Source organism: Canis lupus, chromosome X, assembly GCF_048164855.1.
Source record: "Canis lupus baileyi chromosome X, mCanLup2.hap1, whole genome shotgun sequence".
NCBI classification, from domain to species: domain Eukaryota; kingdom Metazoa; phylum Chordata; class Mammalia; order Carnivora; family Canidae; genus Canis; species Canis lupus.
Window position 1 is genome coordinate 43665303 of NC_132876.1, and position 12128 is coordinate 43677430.

The following is a 12128-nucleotide window of genomic DNA, read 5'->3' on the forward strand; positions in this document are numbered from 1 at the left end:
CTCTAAGACCTTGAGTATGCTATTCTACCATCCAAATTTTGCTTGGATAATTGTTGGTCATTATTCAGGACTATCCTTCCCTTGAAACCTTCCTTGGACTCCCTCTTCTAAACCAAGGTTGTGTTACATACTTTTCCTTTTTATTTCCTATCTATATATATGGGTTTCCAGTGAGTGTCGGTGAGCTACCTTGAGGTTTTTAGAGAGCAGACCCGCTGCCTCCCAGAAGAGTAGCTCCTGCTCCAGGCTTGTTGGGATGCTGACATGAGAGCCCAGCTTGGATTTCCCATGAGAGTTGGTAGTGTCTTCAAGAGGAGACCTTCTCCCCAGAGTCAGTCCTGGTGCATAAGTAGGAAAAGGAGTTTGGGGAGGGCAGAATTTTAAAAATGCCATCACGAAGGCTTGGAGTCTCAGGAGTCTGTCTTGGCATGGCTGGGAAGGAAGTAGAACTAGTTGTTGGAACTTATTCAATTGGGAGAAATGGCCCAAAGGAGGTCATCTTTCAGGCAGGGTCAGGAAAGCAGGGGTAGACAAGATAGGGGGCAGTTAGGTAGTGTGCCAGGCTAGATTCTGTTTTTGTTAGTGTTATGAGCAGTAGATGGCTCAAAGAAAGAGTCCTGACCTGAGAATCAAAAGACTGACTTCTAGTCTCAGGTCTCCCTGGAACCTGTTAAGGAAGTCCCCTAAATTCGCCAGGCTCCAGTTTCTCATCTCCAAGGTTTCAAGTCTCAATTAAGGAAATGGGGACAGGAAGCCACGGTGACAAATATAGAAGACTGAACAGCTGTTATTAGAAGCAGGCAGCTTTAAAGGACACCCCTGTCAATTCAGAGGTCCTCCTAGAAATCAGACCCTGGCTGCTTCGGAGGAACAGAAAACTCTAGGCCTTGACAGCTGAATTTGTCTTCTGGGCATGAGACCAACACACTCCATGGCCCAAGGGCTGGTCGAGAAGGCTTCATTTAGGATCCTTACCTAATCTTCCTTAGGGGAGGGATTGGAACTGCAGGAGAGGATTAGGAGGGTCAAACCTGGCAGCAGCTCCTGAATTAACGCCTTCTTGCCTGGATCCTTGCCCTGCCTTTTCCGAGTTCTCACCCCAAGTCTTGTGCATGGCACCCCTTCTTTGGGGTCTCGTAAAACTGAACAGGGTAAGATAGGTGAGGCTTCTCAGGCTCAAGGAAGGAGCTGATGTGGTGTCCTGGGGAGTGATGGAGGCCACCATAGCCCTCTTCTGCCAATTGGCCTTGTTTCTCCAACCCCCAATCGGACAGCTCCTCACAGGAATCCAAGACACCTGCTCTCCTCTCTGCACCTAATCAGCAGCTGCTTAGGGCTCTAGTAAGTGGCAAAGCCATTCCTCTGAAGCCCTGCTTTCTGGTAAGTGTATCCTCAGAGCAGTTCCCTCAGGGAACAACAACTGGATTGAGGGATGTTCTAATTGCTTTAAAAAGAAGTTCATTTCTGCCCTGATCATCAAAGCAAAACATTCTCACTTTACACTGCTAAAAAACACAGAAAGGCCGACTCTAGAACACAGACATCATCCACCATCTCTCTAGCTCTAAGCACGGCTCATGTTCTGTTTCCAGCTCTGTTTTCAAAGAGGACACTTGAAGAGAATAAAGCCTCAGTCCAAAGAGGAAGTTTCTATTTGTATGGAGATAGAATTGGCACATCACACTGCATTAATTTCAGGTGCACAGCATAATGATTTGACATATAACCGCATTTCAAAGTGACCATGACGGTAAGTTCAGTCCACCTCCACCACCTTACATAGCTACAGATTTGTTTTCCTTTGGTGAGAACTTTTAGGATCTACTGTCTCTGAGCAATCTTCAGATAGCACAGCACTGGTAGCTTCAGTCACCATGCTGCACATGATATACCCAGGATTTCTTAACCTTGTAGCTGGGAGTTGGCACTCTCTGACCCCCCCTTCACCCATTTTACTCCTATCCACACCCCCACCTCTGACAACCACCAGTCTGTTCTCTGTATCTAGGAACTTAGGTTTGTTTCAGATTGCACATATAGCTGAGCTCATACCATATTTGGTTTCTCTCCCTGACTTATCTCACTGAGCACAGGACCCTCCATTTTATGGAAAATGTCAGGATGTCCTTTTATGGAAAGCAGGAAGTTCTGACAGACTCACAGACCAGTGGGGGAAGGGTTATTTTAGAGGTTAAGGGGGAGACTTCCCAACTTCACTCAGAAACCCACCTTCTGTTGATTCCCTGAGGTTTCAGGGTGGAAGAAGACACTGAAGCTGGCTGGGAGAGGGTCCCCCTCCCGGTCCTCCTTTGGCCCCTCCAGTTCACCACATGGGGGGCAGTAAACTGTACCTCGCCCCCCCAACCTTGTATCTCAGTCCTCAAAAGCTCCATTCAGAAATTATCTGCTTTGGAGAGCGCTTCCTCTGGCCCTTGTAGTTTCAAACACTGGAAACTTTGTGGTCGCCTTGAGGAAACAAACACTACCAACCCAGGTGCCACCTGAACATTTCCTCCCATGCCCTTCCCTCAGAAACCCAAGGTGGCCCAGCACGGCTACACCATGGGCTAAACGGGTAACAACTAGGAAACAAGAGCCCACAGGTGAGTTTAAAAAGCAGCAAATAAAGCAGAATTGAGGCACTTACGAAGGAGTCCTTTTGCAGAGTCTTGGAGGAGCTGTATGGCTCTGGAGTGGGAGGGAAGTTTCCCGAGGGAGGGGCGCGTAAGGTTCAAGGGGCTCCAGGCTGAGGTGATAAAGGATTTCTAATTGTTAGCCGCAGCTTTGCAAAATCCATCCACAAATCTCAGCCTTGGGTCAGAGACTTATTACAGATCAGAATTAAACCCCTGGAGTCCGTGGAACATTGAGGTGCTTAAAAAAAGTTTAGTGAGCTTTTTCCTGTCAAAAACTCCAGCTGGGCTTTTGTGTGGTGACCTCTGCAAGACCAGGGGAGGCCTTGTGTGGGGGAGAGGGGTTTGGCCCAAGGAGGAGGAATTTGGAACATTCCAGCTTCAGGGGTAGAGAGAAGAGGGGGCCCATTAGGTGTCCCTGGCTGTGGGCCCTGAGGCCCAGCAGGGAGTAAGCCTCATAAACACGGCCCTGGTGAGCTAGTGCCCAAGCAGTCTTGCACTGCCTGCAGCCCCATGGGCTCTTCCATTCAGCTTCCTTCTCCACCAAGCTCCTGGACCTACCCCACCCCAGAGGTTCACCCCAAAGTGCAAAGGCCAGTATGCGGTACTCTAGTTCAGACTCTGGTGGGTTCCAGAGAGCAGTTCCCGACAAGGTGAGGCCAAAGCAGCTGTGCTTACCATGGGCCTCCCCTTTGTCGCATACACAGCAGTACCACACCCCAGTGCCATTTGGGTCCCTCAAAACTTTTGTGACATGGAGAGCAGTGATGGGGTTGCCTCTCCAGATGGAGCAAGAGAAAGCTTTTCTGTCTGTTTTTTGCTGTTTTCTTTTCATTTTGAGATTTTGTTTATTTATTCATGAGAAACACAGAGGAGAGAGAGAGAGACATAGTCAGAGGGAGAAGCAGGCTCCCTGCAGGGAGTCTAATGTGGGACTCAATCCCGGGACTCCAGGATCACGACCTGAGCCAAAGGCAGATGCTTAACCACTGAGCCACTCAGGCGTCCCTGTTTTCCTGATTAGAAACATACTGGATGTTACTGCCAAAAATTCAGAAAATAAAATATAAAGGAGAAACTAGAGGTCCTCATAATACTACTGGCAAGGGATATCCTGCTAATCATTTTAACATTTTGATGTGCCATAGAAGATGTGAATAGAAATATTTTTACCCAGTTGAGTCGCATTTTACCCTACAGTTCCGTAACCTTCTATCATTTCTAAACAATGCAATGATATGATACGGCCTTATTCCCATGTCAAGTAAAGATTCGCTGCATTATATTCTGTGGTATGGAAATATAATTTATTAAACCATTCACTAGTAGGCCTTTTTGTAATTTCCATGTTTTCCCTGTAACCTAACATCTTTGCACAGAATACGGAATGCTTTAGGCTACTAGATCATATTACAAAGGTAGGGCAGCCATTACTATGTGCAGATGAGAAAGTCTAGGCCCAATGAGATGAAATGAATAGGTCACCCAGCATTCCAAGTTGAGCAGTAATAATTAGACCTGGAATCTAGGTCCCTAGATGTCTGGTTCAGTAAATTTTCCAGTACACTACACTGACTGCCTCCCAAGGATTCCTACGGAAAAATAATGAGGCTTGTGGTCACCGTTCGTTGAACACTTGCTGGGTGTCAGGAACTCTGCTGAGAGTCCTCATATACATTGCCTCACTGAGCTACTGCAGAGCCGAGCCAGGCCTGGGCACCAGATCCCGGCAACCCTGGCCCTCGGCTCTTAATCATTACTCTGTACTCCATTTTTGAAGTCATATCAAAACAAACAGATTTGTGGCCTGATGTGAATTCAGTGAAGCAAATCAGAAATCATCCTCTTTCTCAAGGTGGTCCAGAGCTATAGTGCAAAGTGCAAGTAGGGTACTGCTCCTGAGCAGGGGTCTCTCCAGGGAGCTACCCCTTGGCAGGCTGCAACAGGCTAAAAGGGCATCCATGCCTGAGCTCAGGCCTGGGGAGTTTGGGGAGCATGAAAGCAAGCAAACCCAAAGGGCTGGGAGGGATAGCAGGCTAATCTTCTAACCAGCTGTGTGACCTGGGGCAAGTCTTCACATCTTCTTTCACCATGCTTCGCCCGCTTACTTCCCAAGGCTGGACTAATGAATAGGAAAGCATTCTGGCAAGAGCGACATGTGAGTTGAGTGCAAAATAGAATTTGTAGTAGAGGGGCGCCTTATCAGCTCAGGGTGACTCTGTGCAATTGAGGGTAGGAAAAGGCAGAATCTCAGTGTCAGGTGCCAGGGCGGATGAGGGCATTGTGTTGGCAGGATGTGGTTACCAGCCTGGCAATCATTCAAGGAAGGACTATGTTTTAATGCTGTGTTTCCTACAGGTCAGCACTGTCAGATCCTGGTGGAATCCTGCCAGAGAATATGACTCCTTGGGGTTGAGTCTGTGAGGCTCCTTAGTGACCAGCTAAGACCCCTACTGAGATCCAGCAAGCCTAAGTGGGTGGAAGGAAGGAAAGGGTCCTGAAAAAAAGAGAGTGAAAAGTAGCAGTCTGGGAAAAGCAGTATGTGCTCAAAGAGAGGAGTGAGCTGTGACATAATACATTTGGGAATATAAATAATAGTGAAAGGGAATATAAGAGAAGGGAGAAGAAATGTGTGGGAAATATCAGAAAGGGAGACAGAACATAAATATTCCTAACTCTGGGAAACGAACTAGGGGTGGTAGAAGGGGAGGAGGGCGGGGGGTGGGAGTGAATGGGTGACGGGCACTGGGGGTTATTCTGTATGTTAGTAAATTGAACACCAATAAAAAATAAATAAAAAAAATACAGGGAGGAAAATGAGAGTCTGAGAAGAGGTGGGTCAGGAAAGAGAGTAGAATGAGAGGCAGGAGATGGGTCTTTGAGGAACAAAATCTAAGAGAGGTCTGTATAATGCAAGGTCTTGAGGGAGAGGGAGGAGATGGTGCTACAAGGAGTCGAGTCTAGAAGGAGAAATAAGAGATTCTAGGGGCACAGGGGGCGGGGATGAGAAGATTATGGGAGAAGGAGGTAGGACCTCAGGCAGAGAGAGGATTTGAGACATTCCATCCCTTTCATTCCACCAAACCAGGAAATTCTTATCAAGGTCACAAACGACACCCCTCCACCCCACCCCATGTCACCGAATCCAATGGGCGCTTTTCAATCCCTCACTTCCTTTACCTCTACACAGCATTCAATGCCCCAGATCACTCTGCCTTTGCTTCTCTTGGCCTCTGTGATGCAACCCTCCCCTGATGTTCCTCCTATCTCTCTGGCTTCTTTATCAACTCCTCCTACTCTGGTAGATTCTGAGAAAGCTGTGTTCCTCAGGAGCCTGACCTAGTTCTCCCTCCCTTCTCACTCTGCATTCCCACTCTCAGAGATCCCATTTATCTCTCATGTACTCAGAGGACTTTCAAATCCCTATTTCCTTTGAAATCCAGACCCTGTATACTGACATCTCCGTTAGGATAACTGAAAAGCATCTCAAACTCAACAGCTCCAAAATTGTACCCTTGATTCCCTTTGAGTTAAAAGCAATTCACCCCCAGTCTTCTTCATTTGACAAAGCCAGCTGTTTAAGCCAGGAACCTCAGAGTGATACTTAATTTCACCATTTTTTCTCTGGCCCTCCCTAACCCATCTCAACTGATCTGCAAATCCTTTCAATTCTACCTCCAATATATGACTCTTTTATCCATCTACCCGTTTCCCATGTAAAAATGATGCTTCCATTACATTACCATCATCTCTCAAAATTTGTGGTCTCAGGAGGATTTTACTCCCTTAAAAATTATTAATTAGGAATCAACTCAATGTCCTTCAACTAGTAAATGGATAAACTGTGGCTCATCTGTATAAATGGAATACTATGCAGCACAAAAAGGATTGTGTTATGGATATAGGCAGCTACATGGATGAAGCTCGAATGTACAATGTTGAAAGAAGCCAGATTCAAAAGGTTGTTTATAGTGATTCCATTTATTTATTTATTTATTTATTTATTTATTTATTTATTTATTTATTTATTTTTGTATGATTCCATTTATATGACATTCGTGAAATGACAAAACCAGATTAGTGGTTGCCAGAGGTTAGTGATGGGGGAAGGGGTTGACCACAATGCTGTGGCATAGGGAATTCTTTGGATATTGGAAGCATTACAGAATGGTTGTATGACTTTATGCATTCATCAAAATCCATAGCAGCGCACACCCAAAGGCATACATTTTATGTGTCCTTCCACATTCTGTCACACAGAATATTAAAATGACATGCATGTATATCTAAAAAGAAACAAATAAAAGGTATTAGCTTTAAAAAATCATTGAAAACTCCAAAGAGCTTTCCTTTTTATGGGTTATATATAATGATATTTAACATATTAGAAATTTAAACTGATAAATTTTATTTTTTTAATTTTATTTATTTGAGAGAGAGAGAGAGCACAACTGGGGGAAGGAGCAGAGGGAGAAGGAGAAGTAGGCTCCCCTCAATGAGCAGGGAGCCCAACATGGGGCTGGATCCCAGGACCCCAAGATCATGACCTGAGCCAAAGGCAGACACTTAAATGATGGAGCCACCCAGGTACCCCAAAACTGATAAAATTTAAAACTATTTACTGTAATATAGTTGACCCACAACGTTAGAGGCGTACAACAAAGTGATTCAACTTCTATATACATTATCCTGTGCTCACCACAAGCAGAGCTACCATCTGTCACCACACAACACTATTACAATATCATTGACTATATTCCCTATGTTGTGTGTTTTATTCCCATGACTTATCCATTCCATAACTGGAAGCCTGTACCTCCCACCCCCCTTCACCCACTCTGCCCATCCCTCACCCCCTTCCATTTGGCCATCATTTTGTTCTCTGCATTTATTGGTCTTTTTCTGCTTTTTTGTTTGTTTTGTTTTTTAAAAAAGATTTTATTTTTAAGTAATCTCTACACCTAACATGGGACTTGAACTTACATCTTGAGATCAAGAGTCTTGTGCTCTACTGATAGCCAACCAGGTGCCCCTTTATTTGTTTTATTTTATTTTGTTATATTTCATATACAAGTGAAATTATAGGGTGTTGGTCTTTCTTTGTCTGAATTATTTCATTTAGCATAATACCCTCTGTCACAAATGGCAAGACTTCATCCTTTTTGTGGCTGAATATATATATACATATATATATACATATATATGTATATATATACACACACGCATTACAGCTTATTTATCCATTTATTTATGGATGGACACTTGGGCTGCTTCCATATCTTGGCTATTATAAATAATGCTGCAACAAATAGAGGTATGCATATATCTTTTTGAATTAGTGCTTTTGTTTTCTTTGTGTAAAACTATTTATCTTTAATTTTTTAATTTTTTTAAAGATTTTATTTTTAAGTAGTCTCTACACCTAGAGACTAGAAGTCACAACCCTGAGATCAAGAGTTGTGGTCTCTACTGACTGAGCAAGCCAAGCACCCCAAAACTATTTATTTTTACATTTAAAACAATAAACACATTGCATGTTAAAGTAGGTAACACATATTTATGAAAAATAACTATTTTCCAAATCAAAAAAATCAGCAAGAAAAGTAGCATCGTATTACATTTTTTCAAATCTGTTGTGTATCTGACTCAATAAAAAAGCAGCTGGATTCTCATATATGCTCTTGCATTTAGTCTGTTGCAATGTGTTTTGTGGTTAAAATAGATGAAGAAAATCTAACCTCATGAAGATGTGTCAGTAGAGACGGGCATTGTTTAAATAGATTTTTAGGCAGAATTCTAAGAATAACTCCCATATGACACTCACCTGTGTATAAATTTCCTCTCCTTTGAGAGTAGGTGTTTACAATGTTATCACTTCCATGGTCATGTTAGTGATCTGGCAAAGAGAAATGATCCAGGTGGGCCTAATATAATCATGTGAGTCTTTTCCAAGGAGAGTGCCAGCAAGGAATGGGGACCTCAGACCTACAACCTGAAGGAACTGGATTTTTCTAGCATTCTCAGTGAGCCTGGAAGCAAACCTTTTCCCCAGACCCTCCAGATAAGGGCCAGCTCAGCCGACAAGACAACTTGACCTCAGTCTTGTGAGACCCCAAGCAGAGACCTCAGGTGAGCCCAACCTGGTCTTCTGACCTACAGAACTGTGAAATAATAAGTAGCTGCTATATTAAGTTTGTGGTAATTTTTTATGAGTGCAATAGAAAACTAATACCTTGTGGATGTTCTTCTTTGGTACTACACCTAAACTTCACAGGTTGTAGTTTCCTATTGCTTATTTGTGATGTTAACTCTGAAATTGTATCAATGAACTTTTTGTACTCTGTTACATTAAAATCCACTGGTCTATCTTGCACTTTCAATGGATCTATTATCTATGCATAATTTGGTAACATTATGCATTAGTCATTTGGAAAATAGTGGCCTATCCAGTTATACAGATCTTCCAATTGTTGACTCATTTTATGATTATACAATATAAAAAACTGCATTCATTAATATCACTACTAATCTTATCAGAAATGTTTTTAGGTTATTGAGAAACTCTCAAGCTCACAGCAGCAGATAAAGCTTTCCAAAATTATGGTTTTCACTTGAAAGCTTAAATGTTATCAAGGACAACAAACTATCAGTTGTTTTCCTTGAGACGACAGAATCACTTTATTCATTTTCAGCATAACACTGGCCCAAGTCTGCATAACTGTAGTTTGTCTGTTAATCGTTCTTTCAAGTTAAAAAAAAAAAAGAATGTTCTATGAGAAACTGGCTAGTTTAGCTTGCAATCATGCAAGTGCTTTTCCTCATGACACTCATCATAACTCACTATGCAGTGGAAGTGTTTTATACTCCGTTCCTATTTTGTCACACAGGCTATTTGAAAAGACATGTACTCAAAGCGTTGAAATTTAATAAAGATTAATTATCTTTACTGTTTCACCAAAACATTTTTAAGTGAGGGCACCTGGATGGCTCAGTTGGTTAAGTGTCTGCCTTCAGCTCAGGTCATGATCCCAGGGTCCTGGGATCGAGCCTGGCGTAGGGCTCCCTGCTCAGTGGGGAGTCTGCTTCTACCTCCATTCCTACCCCTGCTTGTGATCTCTCTCAAATAAAAAAAAATTAAGAAAAAGACATTTTTAAGTGAAACTGGCATTTCATCTACCAGAATACACCATGAATATTAGTTTGGCACCATCACCTTGATCTGTGCTAAGGTGCCAGCATTTTTACCCACTATAGCTTTTGCCCCTTCAGGGCAAATGTCAACACCGTGAAATGGCAAATAACATCTTAGTATTATCATGAAAGTAGTTTTGTCTGAATCCCGTGAATGAATCTTGGGGCTTCCAGTGATCTTTGGGTCACACTGTTAGGGCTGCTGGTCTAGGACAGAGCTGGAAGGGGAGGTAAAAGGGAGGGTAGAGAAGAAACGATATTTTTTTAAAAGATTTTATTTATTTATGAGAGAGAGAAGGGGGTGGAGAAGGGGCAGTGGAAGAGGAAGAAGCAGACTTCCCACCTGAGCAAGGAGCCCAACACTGGGATCGATCCCAGGATCACAACATGAGCCGAAGGCAGATGCTCAACCACTGAGCCAGCCAGGAGCTCCTGGAGACTTTAGTCAGGCTTAGAAACATCCTGTCAATAGGGGAGGCAGCTGAGAATAAAATGGAGCAAAGACTTTCTAGAGAACATCTGCTCTGCCCCTTCTACTCCTGACCTGCCATACTCCTGGGCTGTCTCAACCAAGTCAAAAGGTACCCGCTAAAACGCCCCCATCCTGGGATTTTGGAGGCTCTGTATTGAAGGCCAAAATATTAACAGAGAATCTCCTCCTGGCCCCTGTATGCCTGTCGTGGTTATTTGCTACCCGACAGTAGAATCCCAAGGCTCTGCTAGACTGAATTTGTTACTCTCAGACCGGCTCCTCTGGCATCAAATGACATTGTATTCCCATGGAATGAGCACCTGCTGTGGACCAAGTCCTCTAGAAGGGAGGAGGAATGGCAAAGCCCCTTCCCTGATCACTTCAATAGGGAGGCTCCTGTCACATCTGAAAATGGAGCTCAGGTGAAAAGCCTGTGAATATTGGCATATTTTGGAGGCCTCTGGGACCTAGAAAGGAGAGGTCGATTTTGAGTCATGGGGGAGGATCACATGCAGGCCCCGTGTAGCAACCAGGCCCACTGGATGTGAGAGGGAATGCTGGATGGAGGTGGAGGCGAGGCTGAAAATACAGGGAAATCCATGAATAGACATATGCCTGCCATATGCCACCAGTCACGGTTTGCTGGTGCTGGGTAGCAGCAGGATGAAAGCTGTGTTGTATGAAGCCAAATCTGGCCAGGTGTGCAAAGTGGGACAAAAGAATCAGCATCTCTTTACCTACAGCATCTCATTTCATCCTCACCTCCAGCACTACTCTTTCCACCCCCAGGACACTGAGGCTCAGAGAAATTGGTTAATTTACCCAAGGGCACCTTGGACAGTAAACTAGCGAGGAGGGATTCCAACTCCAGCCTATTTCCAAAGCCTAAGCTCTGCCTAACCACGGTGGTGGAGCAGGGGGGTAGGGGGGAGAAAGGAATCATCATAATAGTGCTAACAGGCAACATATGTCAAGGACTAAGTACGCATCCAACTGAAAAACCCATAAATTCTCTCATTCAACCTTCACTGCAACCCTGCGAGGCAGGGACCCTTATGTCATTTCACATATGGGGACCCTGGGAAATGGGAGGTCAAGTTGTTTGCCTTGGGTCACAGCTGAGTGCTGGAGCTGGGACACACCCGAGTGTATCGGTGTCTAGAGCCCAAACTTTACCACATAAAGATCCGCCGCAGATACACAGATGCTAGATGATGGGGACCTGAGCTAGAGTGGTGACCCAAGCCCCCTACAACAGTGGCTGGTGAGGGCTGAGTGAAGAACCTTCAAGAAGGAAGCGCTGAGGGTAGGTCCAGCTGCACCCAGTTTTTGTAGTTGGGAGGTGGAGCCACTGACCAATCCGCCCACCTGCAGATCACCGGTGATGGGGGCGGGGGACTTTTGCTCAGGTTGTGACACCAGTTGCTCACTTCCACTGGCCCCCTTCTGCTATCTGCCCAACTCCACAGCAGCACACGAGGTGGTAGGGGGGTGGTGCAACTGCTACAGGAATGACACCCTCCACACAACTGTGTTCTACAACCTCCTGGAGGGTTGAAAGCAAGCACACCTGCGCTCCCATCTCTGTTCTGCCACTCGTTAGCTATTTGGGAAGTCACTTCATCTGTCTGTGCCTCAGTTTCCTACTCATCTCTAAAGGGGGCCAACAGGGACGCCTGGGTGGCTCAGTGGTTGAGCGTCTGCCTTCGGCTCAGGTCGTGATCCCAGGGTCCTGGGATCAAGTCCCACATCAGGCTCCCCACAAGGAGTCTGCTTCTCCCTCTGCCTATGTCTCTGATTAATTAATTAATTAAAGGGAGCGAACAACAGTG

At 44.6% G+C, this 12128-nt stretch overlaps 1 protein-coding gene across 2 annotated transcripts in view; it reads right to left on the reverse strand.

Annotated features, from left to right (window-relative positions):
• Window positions 1-12128, reverse strand: part of CLDN2 (claudin 2) — a 29557-nt gene that overhangs the window by 7143 nt on the left and 10286 nt on the right. Inside the window, exon 1 of one of the 2 annotated variants that reach the window (XM_072818296.1) lies at window positions 2648-2798. The exons of the other annotated variant lie outside the window; for it this stretch is intronic. The gene's annotated coding sequence lies outside the window, so the exon portion shown is untranslated. Of the gene's footprint in view, window positions 1-2647; window positions 2799-12128 lie in introns of those variants that run through there. 2 annotated transcript variants of the gene reach the window in all.